Source organism: Serinus canaria, chromosome 5 (genome assembly GCF_022539315.1).
Source record: "Serinus canaria isolate serCan28SL12 chromosome 5, serCan2020, whole genome shotgun sequence".
Taxonomy (NCBI): domain Eukaryota; kingdom Metazoa; phylum Chordata; class Aves; order Passeriformes; family Fringillidae; genus Serinus; species Serinus canaria.
In genome coordinates, this window is record NC_066319.1 from 8,569,659 (window position 1) to 8,589,833 (window position 20,175).

At 48.8% G+C, this 20,175-nt stretch overlaps 3 protein-coding genes and 2 pseudogenes across 4 annotated transcripts in view; 3 read left to right on the forward strand and 2 right to left on the reverse strand.

Annotated features, from left to right (window-relative positions):
- Nucleotides 1-18,614, reverse strand: part of LOC115485413 (uncharacterized) — a 34,624-nt pseudogene extending 16,010 nt beyond the window's left edge.
- The window catches only part of LOC108963099 (mas-related G-protein coupled receptor member D-like), an 84,613-nt gene that overhangs the window by 50,705 nt on the left and 13,733 nt on the right, over nt 1-20,175 (reverse strand).
- The window catches only part of LOC103822240 (mas-related G-protein coupled receptor member D-like), a 37,075-nt gene that overhangs the window by 13,023 nt on the left and 3,877 nt on the right, over nt 1-20,175 (forward strand). The window lies entirely within an intron of this gene.
- LOC103822246 (proto-oncogene Mas-like) overlaps nt 1-20,175 on the forward strand; it is a 53,431-nt gene that overhangs the window by 5,147 nt on the left and 28,109 nt on the right. The window lies entirely within an intron of this gene.
- Nucleotides 4,047-6,850, forward strand: LOC127059659 (mas-related G-protein coupled receptor member H-like; annotated as a pseudogene).

A 20,175-nucleotide genomic window follows, 5' to 3' on the forward strand; every position in this document is an offset into this window, starting at 1 on the left:
CGCTCTCCTGTTCCCATCTGCAATGAAACCTGGGAGGTCGGTGTGGGACCTCACATGCATTATATGGTAAGGTTGCTTTCTGTGAGAAATTAAGTATATTAATTTAGACATCAATTGGTACAACGTTGGATTGGAAACCTCTTTGAGAAGAGCATGTTCTGCTCTCATAGCTATACCCGCAACATAGGCTGAATCTGTAACCAGATTAAAAGGTTCATCTTTGAATCTTTCAAAGGTTCTAACAACAGCTGCTAACTCCGCAATTTGTGGAGATCCCTCCACTATTTGTATGTCCGATTCCCATTTTTGTGATTGGGGGTCCATCCACGTCATAACAGACTTGTGGGATGACCCTGAACCATCTGTAAAGATGGTTAGAGCTTTGAGAGGTTCCCTACTTTGAACTGATTTTGGGGTCAAATGAAAAGATTCATTAAAAAGTTTGTGTTTTAGGAACTGAACTGAAATTTGGCCTGTATAACTGTCTAGGGCAAACTGGAGACTTTCATTGGTTTGGAGCAAATCCTCCAAGTCCTCAATGGTTATTGGCAAGTAAATGCAGTTGAAGTCACACCCTGCAAGAGAGCGGAGGCAAGTTCTAGCCTTTTTTATTAAATGTGCCATGATTTCCTGGTAGGTGGCAATTGTCTTTGTAGGTTGGTTGCTAGTAAAAATCCATTCCAGGATCAGCAAAGGTCTCGAAGCTGAGAGTCCCATTGGAAAATCAGTCCATGAAATCGAGGTGCTTTTCCTAGGACGATGAACTGGAAAGGCAGGCTGGGCTCGAAGCAATGAGCCTTGCATGAGGATAGGGCTTCCTGGACCTTGATGATGGAACCTTGGGCTTCTGTTGTGAGAGTGCATGGAGAGTCCAGGTCTTTGCTGCTGTGCAAAAGGTTGAACAGAGGAGCAAGATCTTCTGTGGTTAAACCCAGCAAAGGACGAACCCAGCTGATAGATCCACATAAGCTGTGTAAATCTCTCAGGGTTTTTTGGTTGTCTCGTATGGAGAGCTGCTGGGGTACGATTGTCCTTTCCCGGATCTGGACTCCAAGGTAGGTCCATGGGTTGGTGTACTGTATTTTGTCCTCACGAATCTCAAATCCTGCCTTTACTATGGTTTCGATGGTCGTTTTGATCGCTTCCTCTAAGTAACCCTTATCGGATGCACAAACTAAAATATCGTCCATATAGTGGTAGATGATAGCACGTGGAAATAGTTCCCGAACTGGTGACAGGATGTGAGCAACATACCACTGGCATATAGTCAGAGAGACTTTCTAGACCTTGAGGAAGAAAACGCCAATGATATCTTTTAAGTGGGGCCTCTTTATTAAGAGAGAGTACAGAAAATGCAAATTTTTCAGCATCGTCTGGATGTAGCAGAATGCTAAAGAAACAGTCCTTAATATCTATGATAGCGAGTGACCAGTCTTTGGGCAGCATCGATGGGGAGGGCAGGCCAGGCTGGAGAGAACCCATGTCCTTGACGACCTCGTTGATCTTGCGAAGGTCTTGGAGCAGCCTCCACCTGCCCGTTCCAGGTTTAGGTAGTACGAAGACTGGAGAGGTCCAAGGGCTGGTACACTCTAAGATATGGCCTTTGTCGAGCTGTTCCTTTACCAGTTCTTGTAATGCACACAGCTTTACATCAGAGAGGGGCCACTGAGGGGTCCAGATCGGTTTATGGCATTTCCAGGTTATACGAGGAGTCTCTGGCAGTGCACATGCCTCAGTGGCCCCAATTAAAAATCCTGAGTGGGAATGCGAAGGGAAGCACCCCATTGGGATAGAACATCTCTGCCCCAAAGGGTGATTGGAGCCCTTACCACAAATGGGCAGATGGTTGCCAGCTTGCCTTCAGGTCCTTTGATGAGGATGTTGTTCTTGCTTTGTATAGACACAGTAGTACCACCAATTCCCAAAATCATGCCTGCAACGGGTTGTAGGTCCCAGTGTGATGGCCAGTCTGAACGAGCGATGATGGTCACGTCAGCACCGGTGTCCAGCATCCCCAGCAGGTGGATCCTCTCCCCTCTGTAGTTAAGGCTGCACTCGATGGTAGGCTTGCTTGGACCCACAACTTGTGCCCACATTGCTGTAGGGTTGAGAGGAACCTGTTCCCTGTGATTTTTTGGGAGTAGAAAGGCTTGTGCGATTGGAGTTCCCTTTGAAAGAAAAAATGGTAAGTCCATGCAGCACACCTGGACAAGAATCTCTTGTCCTGGGAGCACTGTTTTCACTTCTGGAACAACAAAAATTTCCTTTGGGCTATTGAGAGAATCACCTATAATTAAGATGTCAGAAGGACTACCTTTTGGTCCATTTTTACCTGTGGGAACATGATAAACCTTCTCATTTTTAAAGTCAATAGACAAAGCAGTTACCAGTTGGCGATGGGTTCCCATCTGGATCGTGTCCTGTGTTGGAACCTCCTCCTGTGGTCCTGGATCTCCTGGGATGGAGTGTGGTTGGGTCTGGGTGGACTTTGATTTGTTGTCATAACCTGGGGCTCCACCGGGCTGCGCGAGGCGTTTCCCGGACGCTGTTGGTAGCGGTGCTGATATTTGGGTCTTTGATAGGTGTAACAAGGATATCGGGGAGGTGTCCTTTCTGGACAGTCCTTTATATAATGACCTATGTTACCACAGTGAAAGCATCGAGCCTGTTCTTTAGAGGCTATTACTGCATATGCACCAGAGACACCTTCAGCAATGCCCTTAGCAACAGCTTGGGCCACTGTATTATCAGTGGACAGGTGACGTGTACAACATTCCAGCATTTGCTCTATGGTAGGGTCTGTATCCTGAGGTAGAGACCTCAGGATTATTTTACATTTTTCATTTGAGTTACTCATGGCAAGCTTACATAAGAGTTCAGTTCTTGCCTCTGGGCTCTCTATCTGTTTTTCCAAAGCATCTTTAAGTCTGTCCACAAATTTGATAAAGCTTCCATCTACTTCTTGCTTAATACTAGAAAAATGCAAGGTAGGCATATATTCATCATTTATGAACAGTAAAGAGGTTTTTGCTTCAAGTTCCACATCTTGGAGAGCATCCTTATTCAATGTTTCAAGCTGGTCAGCTGGTTTCTGTAACTTGCCTTCCCCAGCCAGCTGTTCTACTGTAAACTTTATCAGCATCTGCTGAATAAGAATCCGATAATGTTTTTAATTGTTTATTCCAATGTCTTTCCCATAACATGTATTCAGCTGGTGAAAGCAGGCAATGCAATATGTTTTTAATATCATGTGGAAGCAAAACATGTGCTAAGAACATAGCTTCTAAAAAATTTCTAAAAATGTGTGAACCTCTACCATGTTCTTTAGCTATATTTCTTAATTGTACAAGTTCCTTATTTGAGTTCAGCTTCCACGTCTTAATAGCAGACTCTCCTCCATTCCTCCCCTGTCTATATTCTACAGGGAAGGCATTTATTTTTTCTGCCATCTGCCAATCGCCTGCCTTGGTCGCCTCTATCTTAATTAAAGCCCAGAATCAATTTGCAACGAATCAGAGTCCGAGTCACTGGCACTGCTGTTATCCTCCAGTGAGGAGTTAGGGCGGGCAGACCGCGGCCTGTGCTTTTTGCAGCTTTTACAAGTGGGTTTATTCAAAAGCTTTGTGGACTGTGATGATGCATTAGGCAAGGTTTTGTCAGAGGGAACCACTGTTGAAAGTGCAGCGGCACCACAGCAAACACAAACATGGGGGGGGGGGGTGACACCATGGGGGGGTCCCTGAGATACCGCAGGGGCTGCACTGAGAGTGGGAGGATTGGGTAACATGAGGGTGGGGACCAGGGGTAGGCGGGGACAGGGGGGCAGCCAGATCGGTATGCGGCCGCTCGAATGCAATTGCTGGGCTCGGGCTATGGCTGTAGCCCGAGAGTTGTCCTGCAGGCAGGCTGGAAGAAGGAGGGGAACTCACGTTTCCGGGAGCGGGAACGGGTGAAGCCGAACCTTGAATCGATAACGCCGCGACCGAGGGGAAAGGGGGGGGGGAGGGCAGGGCTAGGGTGGGGGAAACAGGAAGAGGGGCGGGAGGAGGGGGGAGGTGGAGCAGGGGACTGAATGGAAGGGGATGCCAAAGCTAGCACGAGGGAAGGAGGAGCGGATATCTGGGAAGCTGAGATAAGGACAGGAGGGGAAACAGGGGTCCCGATGACAGCGAGCTGAGCCCCGATTGAGGAGGCGAGAGGTGCAGCCTTTCTTTCAGAGGGAGAGCTGGTTTTTTCCACGATCGAGGGAATATGCGGAGAGGGAGAGGGCAACGTGGATCCCGTAGACGGAAGAGAGAGAGGAAATTTCGGAGCAGACCAAACAGAGGAATTTCAATGGTTATCAGACTCATTAGCATGTAGAAGAACATCTGCCTCTATTACGCAATCAAGGCTCCTTTTGTTAGATTTTTCGACTGCTTTGGTTATAACATGAAAAAGAGGCATATATACAGTTACAGAAAAATCCTGGTTAGTCTGTAAATTATATATTGTTTTCCCAATCATATCCCAAAAGGAATCTTTTGTAATTGTTTCTGTGTTAGTATCAGGAAACTGAGAAAGTATCCATTTCATAAATTTCTTGAGGTTAGTCTTAGAAAGTTTACCATTTGATAAAAAAAGTTTATTAGCAGATAAGATTTCTAGAATTAGTAAATATAAATCTCTCTCAATATGGGATAACCTTAAAGTCAAAATTTTTTCCCATATTATCTATTCCCTTCCAGCAGCTAAAATGAGAAAAGAAAAAAAAAGAAAAAAAAAAAAGAAACCAAAAAAAAAAAAAAATCCCTGAGAAAATTCTAGCGCACTTAGAGGCTGGTATAAACCTATATATTTCTTCAGCCGTGGATCAAAGGAGCTGCTGGAAGGCGTCTGCTAGGGCCGTCTCCTCGGAACTTTGTCCAGATGTCTTTAAGTGAGGTCCAAATCAACCCCCAGCTAAGAAGTCCCGCTAAAACATAGGAACGACTTAGCAGGAAGACGCAAAAGAACGGCAGTTACAGTTTCTCAAAGAGAAACGCTGCTCCGTCAGTGAAGAACTTTTCTCGTTCACCTGTTTGATGCGTCAGTTGCAAAATAATGAAGCCACAGGGGCTAGCTTCTTAGCTGGACAGCTGGTTCCCTGTAGGGTCAGAGTGCCCCAGGCAAGCAGTCTTAAGGCCGGATATCTCAGCCCTTTGGGGGCTGAGTGCCCTAGACCAGACTACCACACAGCCATGGCCTCTTAGCAAGCTCAGTGATTGTCAGCTCTATGTGATATCAGCTCTTTTATGGTTTCAGCTCTTTAACTTGCTAGAGGCTCTGGCTGGCCGTGGCTTCTAGGAAAGCAGACAAGAGAGAGGAGAAGGCAGCTTCAGAGTGTTCCACGATGGTTTATTCTGAGGGTTTTGCGAAGGGTCCAAATGCAGCTCTTCTAACAAAAAGGGCCAAGACAGCTCCTTTTATAGGGTTATGGGGGCTTGGAAAGTGACCAATTGTAAGGGTTAGGGAAACTAGCCTATGGGGTCACAGAGAGATAAGCAGGCCTGGAGGACCAGAGTGAGGACTTCTGGTTCAATTCCTATGACTCAGCAAATACCTATCTCTAAACATTCCTCCATGGAGCCATAGCTGGCCCTGTGCCTGCTACACTCACCTGCTGAAGGAGACAATCTCTGTGAGCCAGATGTGATCAGCATGGCCATACACAGTGTGACACTGCTCATCTGCCTCTCTGGCCTGGCTGGGAATGGAGCTGTCATCTGGGTCCTCGGGTTCCGCATCCAGAGGAACACCATGAAACCCATCACTGCCTACATCCTTGACCTGACCATCATTAACTTCCTCTTCCTCATCCTTATGGTCCCCTCCACTCTGCTCTTCCTGCTGGACAATTTCTCCTGCTCTGCCATCATGCCCCAGCATCCATAGGCTTCCTTTTCCTCCTCTGTGTGATGTTCTACAGCGTAGGGCTGTACCGACTGGCAGCCATCAGCATCAAGAGGTGCAGGTCCCTCCTCTGCCCACCTGGGATCTTCTGCCACCTTCCCCAGGACCTCATGGGTGGTGGTCAGTGCCGGGCTCTGGGCCCTTTCCATCACTGCCATCGCTACCATCGCACTGCCATTTCTGTGGTGAATTCCCTGTGCCAGTCACAGGAACACAAGCACTGCTGGGGGGCTCTCATCTCATTCTACATCCTCAACTTCCTCGTCTTTGCTCCATCCATGGTCATTTCCAGCACAATCCTCTTCATTCATTTCAAGGGTAGCTCCCAGCAGCAGCAATCCCAGAAGCTTGACATCATTGTCTTCCTCGCTGTGTCCCTCACTCTCCCCCTCAGTCTCTGGAATTTCCTGCAGCAGCTCGGCTACCCCACTGTGTCCCCCCAGGTTGTTCTCCTGTTTGCCTGCATGCACAGCAGCATCAACCCCTTCATCTACATCTCAGTAACAAAGTGCTGGAGGCGCTGCTCCACGGAGTCCCTCAGGGAGTGCCTCCAGAAGGTCTTTGAGGAGCCAGAAGGGAGCAGTGCCCCCAGCAATGATGCCACCAGGGACACGGGGGTCTGAGCCTGTTGAACCCTTCAAGTGCCCTGATGCAGGACATTGGGGCAGTGACTTAGGATCACCTTCCCACCTTTATTCCGGAAGGAACAGGGAGCAAGCAGTGACAAGGGCCGTGTGGGAGGGATGCTCTGCACAGATCACATTGCAGGATGGATTTGCTTCTTCCCCACGTGTCCTAGAGCACTTTACCCCAAAAAGAAATCATTCCCAACACAGCTGTGATCCCAGAATTCCCCCTGGCACCTGGTTCCTGCATCCCACTGAGGTCTGATATCAATAAATAGCACCATGAACCCTGAGCTGCATTTGCCTCCTCTGCCAGCGTTTCCAGGCTTCCTCTGGCTCCTGCTGCCAGCCTGGATTGTGGCTGGAGAGAGGGGACAGAGAGGTAGTTAGGCAGGAATTTTGTGACTGTTTATGAATTTCATAATGAACTATGTTTAATTAGTCAAGGCATATTTGACTGTGGGTTTTTTTTTTCAGGTTTTGATTTTGATCTGTGTTGGCTGAGTGTCAGTAGAAAAGTTTGTCTACCCATATCCCTTAAAGAACTTAATCAACAGTAGAAGAACAAAATTCAAAAAAGTATTTTTAATGGTTTTCATATAAATAAAATTTAATTGGACATCATAGAATAAGAATGATATCTTGAGAGAATTAGGAATTCAGATGACTATACATTCCAGAAGACTTAATTGATTAATTGCAAGAGATAAATTGCAAGGCAATAAGGGAGCCATTTCCTTGGCTTGGACACCTCAGAAAACTTAATTTTTGGGAATTGTCTAACCAGGACATCAAATTAATTAAAACATTGTTTAGATGGAATAAATCACAGGTTATATAATAAACTAAGAGATACGGCATATTGTGGTAGTAATTAAAATAAACAAAACACCTTACCCATGATGTAAAAAACTGGGAGCACTTTTGGGAGTATCTATAAAAAGTCTTGGATATCATAGTGTATAAAAATGCCTAAAAGTTCCTGCTCCTTTGAACCTATCTATGGCAATTATATTTCCAATATGTTCACAATTTTGACTTAAAATTGTTAGCAGTCCAACATATTTTGGCGGGGTTACTTAAACATCTAGATGTATGAGGGGACACAGCCATGGCTTGTGCTCCCTGGAGCAGCCATGATCCCCAGTGCCCAGAGCTGGGCTGGCACAGACACGATGGCCCAGGGGCTCAGCATTCCCCACCCTGAGTGCTCTGTGAGTGTCACAGCAAAGATCTCCCCAGAGATCTTTAATTTTTAATTTTGTGAGCCAGGTGCAAAGGTCTCTCTGCCTTCAGAAATTCTTCCTCTCCACTGCCTTCAGCTGCTCCCTCAGCAGGCTCAGGTGGTGCAGCAGCAAGGAGAGGAGGAGGCCGTGGTCCTCGGCACAGCCTCCCCCTTCCAGGAGCAGGGTGACACCTGTGTTTGTCACCATGAGCTCCAGGGACATCACCTCCCTCCCTTGGGCTTCCCTGAGGTCACCAGCCCCACCACATCCCACACCTTCTCTCCAGCCCCACCACATCCCACACCTTTCCAGCAGCTCCATCATGTCCCACCCCTCCCACACCACCCTCCCACCCCACTCCCCATGCAGCCCACCCACCTCCCATCCTTCCCATCCCTCCCAGCCCCGGGCCTGAGGCTCCAGTCCCTCACCACGGGCTGCTCACCCCAGGCTGCTCTGTAAGGCTTTGGGGCACTGCTTCTCTTGGAGATGCCCCTGCCCAGCTCCATCCCTGCTGTCCAGCCCCCCAACCTCCTTTGGACAGAAACAAGAGGCCACAGAGGGATGGCTCCACTGCTGTTCATTGGGCTGGAGAAACATGGAATTGCCAGGAGGAGCAGAAACACTGCTGGGGGTCCTGAGTGGGCCAGGAGAGGAGCAGGGATGTCTGGAGGGGAAAGCAGCCTGGGGGGAATTTCCAGAGGATGTCAAAGGGAGGCATGATGCCTTAGGATTTTAGCCTTGCTATTTTTCATATCCTGTACTGCATTGGTGCATAACTCTAAACTCCATGGAAAGTGTTAGTTAACTGTCCTCACATGTTGGTCAGACAAAACAATCCCTCTAGGCCTGCAGTTCAAGGACATCCTACTGCCTCAGGCCCAGAAAAGTACAGACAGAAGTGAATTGGGGGTGGACAACCTGGGGCTAAATGACTTCATGACCTGAAGCTGTAATTGGAGGATTAACCCCTGATTTGTAAATGGACCAAACTTATCTCTGTCTGAAAAACTCATGGCCATTGTCCATTTTGGGTGTAGTCCCTCTCGGAGGCTTTGAGTGCCCAGGGGAACCTTTTGAAGGCCTTTCATCAATGCCTCCTTTTATTGTGTTCATCTTGTCTGGCCTCTGTTCTAGGGAGCCAGCCCAAGGCACCAGGCAGACAGGGGCTGGAGGGGGCAGGAGGGCTCTGGGTGCCACCAATCCCAAATCTCCCACTGGACAGCAGCAGAGCCCAACAGGGCACACCTACAGCCAGGGAGTGGCCACGGACTGGGAAACCATTGAGATGGCATGGCATGGGATGGGATGGGATGGATGAGGAGTGATACCCAAATCAGACAGAATAAAGTTCCTAACATCAACTAAGGGTGTTATCGAGGGAAGTATTAGGCAGCAAGACTCACAGAATGATCCCTCCTTATTTTTCTGTGTGTTGTGAGACATTACAACAGTGTTCTACTGTTTACAACAATATAATACAACATTATAACCATATATTAAAAAGTTTTTCTTCTTTAGTACATAAACACCATTTTCCTAGAACTCATTTCCATGCATCCACTTCCTACTGGGAATTGTTTGATGGCCCTGGAGTTTCATTGAAAGGGGCTTCTGATGGTTGTATTCACTGAGTTCTATGATATTAAAGGTGACCTTGCCTCGAACTTTTCCTTTGGCCATGTGCTCTTGCTGCTTGTCACAGAACGTGACAGAAAAATACTGTGGACCTCCAAATCTGTTTCTGCACTGGTTCCTGCCATATTTATCACCCTGGGTCAACATCTTTACATCCTTTTATCTATTTTCCCTTTTAGTCTTTAAGCAACTGCAAGAGTTTAAAATCTGTTATTTTTCAATACTCAGCACACCAGCCCAGCCCTCCCACCTCCCTGTTCCACCATGTCCACTGCATTCCTCCCCTGCACATCTCACTTCTGTCCACTGAATCCTTCCCACTGCAGGGAGCTGCTGAGGAGCCACATGGTCCACCCCTGGATTCTCCAAGCACTGACTCCCCATCCACTCTGACCACAGCCAGGGGCCACATCCCACTGCCTGCCCAGCGTCCATCCATGGAGGTGACCACCGTGTCCCCACCTGCCACCTCACCCACTGAAGGAGACGATCTGTGTGACACAGATGTTACCACCATGGCCACACACAGTGTGACACTGCTCATCTGCCTCTGTGGTCTGGCCGGGAACGGGGCTGTGCTCTACCTCCTCAACCTGAAAAAAAGCGGGAACGCTGGAATCTTTGACCTGGCTGTCATGGACTTCCTCATTCTCCTCTTTGCAGTGCCCTCTGCCCTCCTCTTCCTGGTGGAGGATGTGTCCTGCTCTCTTATCATGCCCTTGATGTACATGAACTTCCTTTTCCAGCTGTCAGTGGTCTCCCACTACTGGGCACTGCTCTGGCTGATGCGCAGCAACAAGATACTGTATATGCGTGAGATCTGGAACTTCTGTTGCCGCCGCGACCTCCCTGAGCACCTGTGGTGGGTGCTGGACAGTGCCCAGTACTGGGCCTTCTTTTCTCTCTTCACTGTCATTCCCTCAGTGACATTCCTGTGCCCAGCACACCAGCAGGAGCACTGCTGGGCTGCTTTCATTTCCATGTACACCCTCATCCTGCTCTTCTTGGCTGCACCCCTGCTCATTTCCAGCACAATCGATTTAATTAATGCCAAGCAGGGCTCCCAGAAGCAGCAACCCAAGAGGCGCGACATCGTTCTCTTCATCATTGTGCTCTTCACTCTCCTTCTCAGCCTCTGCAATTTCCTGCAGCAGCTCGGTTACGTCGCTGTGTCCTCACAGATTGTTTTCCTGCTCACCTGCATCCACAGCACCATCAAACCCTTCATCTACTTCTTGATGGGGAGGTGCAGGAGGCCCTGCTCCATGGGGTCCCTCCGGCTCTCCCTCCAGAGGATTTTTGAGGAGCCAGAAGAAAAGAATGCCGACGGTGGTGATCCTGCCATGGACATGGGGGTCTGAGCCAGCTGATCCCTTCCCCTGCTCTGCTGAAGAAACCCAGGAAACTGGCTGAAGGCTTCCTTGGGCCTCCTGATTGATCAATATCCACAGGATCACCCTCTCTGTGGTGCTGTATTCCTGCAGGAGAAGGGAGCACAAGCACTGCCTTGGGTGATTTTTGTAGAATGCTCTGCAGGGAGCACACTGGAGCATGGCTTTCCTCCTCCCTCCTGGATCCAAGCAGTGCAGCTGGGCTCAGTGCTGTTCCCCAGCTCTATTCCCCATGGAATGACCCTCATGGCCTCTGCCCCAGGGAATGAACTCCATCTCCTTGGGCTCAGCAGATGAGTTTCATGGTGTTTTCAGGGAGCTCTTGCCTGTCCTGTGATACGGAGTGGTTGGGATTTCCCAAATCCCTGTGGGGCTGGGTGCCTCTAGATGGCAGGAGAGGGGTTGGGATCACAGGGAGCATCCTTCCCCTTCTGTCCAGCAGAGCCAGCCCTGCATTCCCAGCTGATGGGAAGGGACACCAGGTGGGGCTGCAGAGCTAGGGAGGGACAGCAACATTCCCTTATCCTCTCAGTGGGAATTTGTCACATTCTTGAATTCCAGAACTGAATCCTTGTGTGTAAAGTTCAGGGTTGATAGTGAACTCCACTGAACTCTTGTGTCTGTACCAGAAAGTACATGGAATATGGAAATTCCCATCACCAGATGCTTGGACCATTTAACTGCACAGAGATCAGGGGGTTGTGCTGCTCTTCTGCAGAATGGGCCCCTCCATCCTCTGGTTCCCCAGCATCAATGCCCAAGGAATCCCTTGACCCCCTCCATCCTGAACCTGGCCACCCTCAGCAGGAGCTGCACAGCCACTCTGCACAGCAGCTTCTGCCCCAGCCCAGCCTGTCCTGATCTTTGTCATTCTGTAACCACCCCTCAGTCAGATTTGGATTCATGGTTTCTGTTTGATTCTAATGTGGTACAACTGACTGTAGGACATGGGGTTACATGTTGAAGTAATAATGCTTGCGCTCACCAGAAGACCCTGAGGGAAAGGCACAGCTGCAGGCTGGGCGGATGGGAAGCGCCTGAGGGCTGAGAGGCAGTCAGGAGCGCGGGTCAGTCAGATGGGAGTGAGATTGTGATTGGCTGGGGGAACATGTGGACAGCGTACGAGCAGGAAGCTGATTGGATGGTAGGACAGGGGGTCAGCAGCACTGCAGCTGAGCCAGCCAATGGGTGCCCTCCTTCTGTTAAATTCTGTTTGGCCTCAGTTTGGTTTCCATTATGCCAGTTCGAGATTAAAGGCATAAACAGTGGCTGATTTTTACAATGAAACGGTGGCTGATTTTTACAATGAAACGATCTCATTCGGATGCATAAGGGGGTCTGTGTTGCTTTGTTCCAAGTGCTACAAATGGCAGGCCTCAATTGGGACCTCTAAAGGCAGCACAGGATGTGCTGTCCAGTCCAGTAAGCAGCTTCCACTAGGTCAAGGAACCAGCCGAGAAGAGTCTGGGAAAAGTATCTGAGGAAGGATCCAAGAGAAGTTCAGGAAGGAACTCAGGAATTTAAAAGTGCATCAACCTGTCCTAGGGGGTGAGTAGGCGTGTGGGAGAATGTACTGGAGGTGGAATATCCCTGGAACAAAGCAGGAGCTTGGGCTAGGTAAGGCAGCTCCTACATCAGTGTCATGGTTTGAGAGGAAATGAAGTTTTTGTGATGGTGTGATCAAGCCAATCGGTGTTCAGATTTTAATATCGGCATCTGGTTTGTCCACTGAGGGCATGGATACGGCTCTGAGAACACAGGGGGTTAAAAGCTGTGAACCCTCAGGGGAATTTCCTTTTGAGTTCCGGTTTGGGACTGAGCAGACCCTCCCTGCCCAGCTCCGAGCTGGGCGGGGGGGGGGGGAGCCATGCCTGGGCTGAAGGGTGGAGGAGAACATTGCAAGGCTTCTGGCAGCCATAATCCATTCCCCCCCTGCTGGAGGGAGGGAGAGAGGGAGAGAGCAGCCTGTGCCGGTGATAGCGCAGCCACCATGAAGGAGAAGGGGGGGGTGCCCAGCAGGGCAGCCAGGCGTGGGAGTTCATGAACCAAAGCGGCAGAGCCTGGGACTTTTAACCCTTCTGGGGAGGATGAGAACCTTGCAAATGCTGATTCCTCCTGAAGTTGAGGAGACTGAGAGGATGTTGAGAAGAATCCTAGGTGGGAGGAGATGATGGAGTGGCCTTTGGCTGGACTTTTCTTAGATAGCCATGACAGAACCCTTGAGTTCCTGTAACACAGAGACTGCCTTCTAGGGGGAGGCAATGGCTCAGAGCCAGGAGAGTGCGGTGATGTGAGAGTGTGTGAACAGAGACGACGGGTGAGAAGGGTGGTGGTAGTGCCCTCCGTCTTCGAAGAAGAGGAAGATGATCTCTGTTCAAGAGACCCCTCGGCCCCAGGGGGTGGAATTTGGGGGGGACAGGTGTCCCAAAAGGAAAGGGACTGTGCTCTTTTTGGAACTGGACAAAGCATCCTTAAAGGGAAAAACCCTAGAAGCAGCTCTGGTCCATGTGCAGTGGTGAGAGTACTGGACATGGAAGGAAGAAGTCACCATGGCAAAATGTTCTCCGGGCAGTGCCACATGTGACATGGAAACACGAGAAGTTTCGACTGTTTCCTGGGGAAGTCTGTGGTGCAAGAGGGACTCCTCTCTTCTCAAGGAATTGAGAATTGATTATCTAAAGGGTGGTAATGGAATTGGAAATTTGGTGGGGGGAGGAGGAAGAAATTTGGAAGGTTTTCATCCTGTGTTCTGTGTGTTCTGTGTGTTTTTCTTTGTAGTTTTAGTTTTTTCTTTTTACTTTTAAAAAAGTTATTTTTTTCCTTTCAATCTTAAGTTGGAGCCTGCTCTGCTCTGTCTCTGATCACATCTCACAATAGATACCAGGGAAAGAGGTATTCTCATGGGGGCACTGGCATTGCGCCAGGCTCAAACGATGACAATCAGCAATCGATTAATATGGCTGATGTGAAACTAAGGACCTTGCTGGGCTGGGTGTCTAATCAAAATAAAGATTTTCCCTTTAGTGGCCCCTTTGATCAGCAACCTGGCAAGCAATACAGCAGAGCCTTTTGATATCGCCAGGGGTGGCGATGCCGAAGCTTGCAGCCACCTCACTCATGGGGGACAATCATGGCGGCCATCAAAGGAAGTCATGTGAATGTTGGCCATTTCGCAGCTTCAGACATTAATTCCCCCGAACCCTCAGTGCCCCCAGAACCCCTATACGATCCCGAGATTAATCCAGACCCTGCAGAATTGCCTTACCCCCAGATCAACCGAGGTCCTGCAGGACTACCTTACCCTGATAAAAATTCTTGCATGGCAGGACCCCTCAGCATGGAACTCTCATCTCACAAGTGGGCGGCAGCTCACTTCCTGCCCTAGATGGCGATGCAGTAGTCCAGCACTGGCAAAAATGGCAGGAAGCTGCCGTGAAGGAGGGCAATTTGGTGGTCATTACAGCCTGCCCAGCCCGAGCCGAACCATTGGCCAGCATATCAGGAGCTAGACTATAAAGTAATTAGAGATCTGAGGGCACTAGTAAAAGAAAGCGGCGCATCCTCCCATCACACCCTAAGCTACCTACAATCCATCAGGACCATGTACATCCTCACTCCCCACGAAAAGCATAATGGAAGAGCATAATGAAAATGATCCTAACTGGTACTCAGTTTGCAGTCTGGGTCAGATTACTGAGAGCTGTGTACAGCCCAGGTGGGAGCGCTTCAGGATAGAAATGCCCCAGTCGCTGTTGTGCAGCTGACCGGAGAGGGTCCCTCTGCAGTCCGTGCAGTGCAGGCAAGCCACCCGTGTGATACATGTGATATCATTACTTGCCTCGCCCTGCAGGCCCTGTGGCAACTCCCAGGGACAGGTATCGATTCTAACCTGTCTTTTGCTAAGATTTTACAGGCTCCAGCAGAGTTATTAATGCAGTTCCTGGACAGACTGCAAGCTGTGCTCTTCTGGCAGGTCAACAGTGCTGAGGCCAGAGTTATTCTGTTGCAGCTGCTTGCTTTTACAAATGCAAACAAAGATTGTAGAAAAGCATTGCTCGCTGTTCATAACCCACATACTTGTGACATAGCAGATATGGTCAGAGCATACCAAAATGTGGGAACTACTGCTTATAACACTAATTCTCTGGCAGTGATTTTAACCACGCACTTCCATGTTCAGACACGCGGGTGAGGGTCTGTTTTAAATGTGTTTCGATGGGTCATCTCAAAAAGGATTACACTCAACAAGGGGATGGGATAAAAATACCATCTAAAGGTTGTCCCAGGTGTGGAAGGAGAAAGCATTGGGCTGTTGACTGCCACTCCCAGTACCCCGTGAATTGGAATTCTACACAGCCAGGGAACTTCCAGCTGGGGGCCGGTCTGTGTGCCCCGGAGAATCAAAAAAAAATGTGAGACGAGTTTTAGCAAGCGAGCTCCTGCCTACAACTGCAGGCAGTGCCAGGCTGGATCTTGCCTCCAGAGAATCCATTAGTCTAATGACATCTTTGGTACATTTAGCTCCTACTGGAGTCTGGGGACCTCTTGGTAATAACACTCATGCTTTGTTAATAGGGTGTTCCTCCGCCACCAGGCTTGGACTTTTTGTACTGCCTGGAGTTATTGATCAGATTATGAGGGCGAAATACAGATTATACTACGGACCCCCATGCCACCCTGCTTTATATCTGAGGTCAACTTATTCCCTTCTCCAACAAAACCCCTAGTGGCAAGGGCAAACATGCCACGGATAACTTTGGCAGCACAGGGCAGCCACAGATTTTCCGGACAAGCTCTATTACAACAGCTCAGCCAACTTTAACATTCACTATGTTAGATGGCAAAAAATTTAAAGGGCTTGTTAATAGGGGAGCTGATGGCTCTATCATTAAAAGTAATGAATGGCCTAGTAATTGGCCCACAATCAGCTGTGCATCATCCCTAATTGGGATGGGAGGGATGCAGCACCCTAGACAGAGCACTCACCTTTGGCTTGTCCTTGGCCCTGATGGGAAAACTGCCTGGACTGCCCCATGCATTGCCTCTATACCATGCACATTATGGGGAAGAGATGTTCTGGGACAATTTTCATAGGGGCCATTGATCAGCCGTTCCAAAATCAAGTACTGGACACATGTAAGTTCACACGGCGGACTGAAGACCCTGTGTGGGTTGACCAACAGCGCCTAGGAAAGGAACAGCTACTAAATTTAAAACCCCTTATGGAAGAACACTTGTCCTTAGGCCATATCAGTCCATCTTCTAGCCCCTGGAACACCCCTATATTCTGTATACCTAAGCAAAATGGCAAGTGACGATTATTACAGGATCTAGGGGTAATAAATGCAATTATTGAACCTACGGCGGCTCTGCAGCCTGGGCTTCCACCACCCACAATTATTTCCCTCAATAAGCCCTTAGTAATTTTAGACCTAAAAAACTTTTTTTACCATTCCTCTACATCCTGATCATGCACCTCAGTTTGCCTTTTCTGTGCCGGCCTTATTCACACAGAACCAATGAAGAGATTTCACTGGACTGTCTTGCCACAAGGCAGGTGTAACAGCCCAACTATATGCCAAAGGGTAGTCAATCTTGCCCTACAGCCTGTTTGTCATAAATTTCCTACTGCAGCCATATATCACTATATGGATGACATTTTATTCACAGCTCATGATCAATCCATTTTATGTTCTATTCAGGTAGCTGTCATGCAGGCAATTCAAAAGGCAGGACTCATCATGAGTCCCCATGGCATTATCTAGGATGGAGAATTACTCAACAGACCATCAACCCTCAGTCTTTAAGGCTTTGTGTTAAAGACACCCTAACTTTAAATGAATTACAGAAACTGCTAGGTTCCTTAAATTGGTTGTGTCCTGGTTTGTATTTGTCTATAGAGCTCTTACACCCTTTATTTGACTTACTCAGAAGATATCCCCACCTGTACGCACTTTGACAACTGACCCCAGAAGCTAAAACTGCCCTTGCACACTGTGCTCAAGCAATAGAAAACTGACAGAATTGGAGATGGGATCCTGACAAACCTGTGTACCTTGCTATAACTGCTAGCAAATTTCAACCTTCAGCTGTTTTGTTTCAATGGTTTCTTAATGATAAAGACCCTCTGCATGTGTTAGACTGGTTATGCTTACCTTACACAGCAACAAAGACTGTGCGCACTGTTAATGATATGTTCTCATATTTAGTTAAGAAAGGTAGAGAGCGACTACAAACTCTCAATGGCCAGGATCCACATACCATCTACATACCTGCAGGTAAAGATAATTTGGCATGGCTACTACCAGAGGACGCCAATTTTCAAATCATGCTTGCAAAATTTTCTTGGCAATTATCCATCCATTGTCCCTCACATCATTTATGGACAGATATGGGTAACCTCATCCTGTATGGAAAGCGTCACTGCAGCACTGACCCCTGTCAACGGACAGTTTTCACAGATGCATCCAGCAAAACCAACAAAGCTGCAGTGATTTGGCATGGAGGTGACTCTGCCCAATGTCATAAAAGGGTATTAATGTTAAAGGATGCCTCTGCCTCTGTGCAGATTTTAGATTGGGCTGCCATCTGATATACCATTCAGTTATTTTCACAGGAACAACATAAAATCATGACTGATTCCTCATATGCTGCCAATGTTGTGTTCCATTTAGAATCTTCCAATTCAAAACATGCTAATACATCTTTTTATTACAGAGTTAAGAACATAGTAAACTTTGATTAACAGCCAGCAGCATGATTTTTATGTGTTGCATGTTCGTCCCCACTCAGGTTTACCTGGGCCTATTCCAGAGGGTAAAACCTACACAACTCCATGATCCTTGTGGGCCCCTTCTAACTCTGGATATTTTATGGCTCTATTTTACAATGCCTATATTTCATGATGATTCCACTTGATGATAATTCCACTGTGTTGTCCTTATTCCCTGGCTGTGGCACATCCTCAAAAGCTCTCTGGAAGGGAACACTAACAGAGGAGTGAATTCCTTTGCACAGCTCCCAGCCAGGCAGTAAATCAGAGGGAGGGCACTGCTCTTGGCCAAGGAGCCAGAGCACAGCCCCATTCCCACCATCCCACACAGGCACAGCAGCAGCAGCAGCGTGACAGGCACTTTGCTCCACTGCCTGCTGGCACACTGGCTCCAGTTGTCGCGGCTCTCCTCATCCCAGCTCCCCTTGGATGCCATCCCACTGGGCTGGCTCCAGCAGGCAGGGCTGGCTCCCTCTGTGGCAGGGGACAAAGTGCTCATGGTGACACCTCTGCTGCTTCTCCTCCCCTCACACAGATGGAGCGGTGACAAACAGAGACACCTGAGCAACGCGGTTGTCCCGCAAACGTGGCTTTCCCATCTTTTCCTACCCACAGCTTCCATGTGGAGCAGCACTGGGAGGTGTGAGGGACAGGACAGATAGCAAGTAGGATGTGGGAGCCTAGCGTGGTGTGCCTGGCACAAAAGCCAGGGAGATACCTCCTGCCTGGATGTGGACAGGACAGAGCTGGAGCAGGAAAACAATTGGAGAAGAAAGGAATTGCCCATGGAGATATCAGAGAACAAATGGCTTTGGGATGGATCTGAGCTGGACTCTCAGGTGTCAGTTGATATCACTGAGCTGCTGGATTCCTTCAGCATTACACCAATTTCAATATTCCCTCCCTTTTCCCACAGTATTTCCAACTTTTAATTCCCTACAGACCTCAATTCTGCCCCCAAAATCCATGACCACGTTCCACCCAATGAGGGGGCCCTGATTCAGGTGGAAGAGAAGAGTCTGACCTTGTTTCCTCCCGCAGCCTGGAGAACTTCCCCACACCGCACTCACCTCACCTCCCACCCTCCAGCTGCTGTCCCTGGGCCGGGATCTTCAGGAGGTTCCCTGGAATGGTCCCTTGGGAAAGGGGAGCGCAGCCCGCGGGGTGAGCCCAAGCAGTGTCCGGCGCGGGCTCTGTCCCAGCTCCTGCCACAGCCCCTGTTCTCCTGCTGCCTCGTGTTCTCCAGGGCTCTCACACACAGGCAGCTGCTTCAGAGCCTGGCACAGGATCAGGGCTCTGCTCCTCACCTGCTCTTCACTCTGCCCAGCAAATGAGCAACAGGAGAGAGCCTCAGCAACCAGACCGATGCCCAAAGCACTTTGTCTCCAGCTCAGCTTCTCTTCCATTTAAAAGCAACTCCAATCCCAAAATCTTGTCTTTTTAACTGCCTGAACTTGCCCCCTCTCTTTCCTGGGCTGGATCCTTAGGCCCCTGCACTACAAATGTGCTGTGAAACTTTGATTTCTGATTAAAATCTAGTTTTCCCACTTGAATACTGCAAGTTCAGTGGTACTTCACTTTCACCACACAGTTTCCAAGATGATTCATGCAATAAACAATTCTGTGGCTCAGGTGGAGCACTGGCACACAGCAGAGGATGATTTGGGATTTCAGCAATGTCGTCTCTTCTGAGAAGAGGTAAAATCCATGCTCCTCTCTTGGCTTTAATCCTTAGAAAGTTGCAGGTTTCATTAGAGTAATCTACACTCCCTTGGCATTCCGACAGCAGCCTACAGTGAATTCCAAGGAATTCCTAGAAAGCTGGGGTGAGATGATTCCTAGCCAGGCTGACATGTGCCTCAGGGATCTGGGATGCTCCTCCTGGAAACTGCTGGCCCTGGGACCAGAACTGTCACCTCTCTCCCTGCTGACACCGTGTCTGTGTCCCCAGCTATGCAATCTCACATCCCCTCACCAGCCCAATCCTTTCAAGGGCAAACACTTCATGATCCAGGAGCTGATGGGGCACCAGGAGAGTTGGAGAGGGACTTTGGACAAGGGCATGGAGTGACAGGACAAGGGAGAATGGCTTCCTACTGACAGAGAATGGGCTAAAATTGGATATTAGGGAAAAATCCCTCGCTGTGCGGGTGGTGAGGTCCTGGCATAGGTTGCCCGGAGGGTTGGGGTCAGGTAAAAACAAACAAAAGAGCTCTAAGGTCTGACAAGGAGGAGGAGGAGCCCTAATGAAGGGCTGGAAAGGGGATCACAGCATCCCAAAACCTGGTCCCTAATAGCTTTCATTGCATCATCAGGGACATTGGCAGTAATTAGGGTGGGCTCTAAGTGCTGATAACCTGGCTGCAAGCAACTGAGAGCTGACCTTCCTTTGGGCTCTGTGAGCCTGCATTGGAATGACAGAAATGGGAATTCTCAGCTCAGGTTGCTTTCTTGTGGCCCGGGAGGGTTTTGGCAATGATCCCAGACCTCTTCCCAGAATGGGAGTTGATTCTGAGAAGCACTCAGATGTATGCACAGTGCTGAGAGCACTCCCAGCACTGCCAGCAGTTCTCTGCTGCTGGAGGGACAGT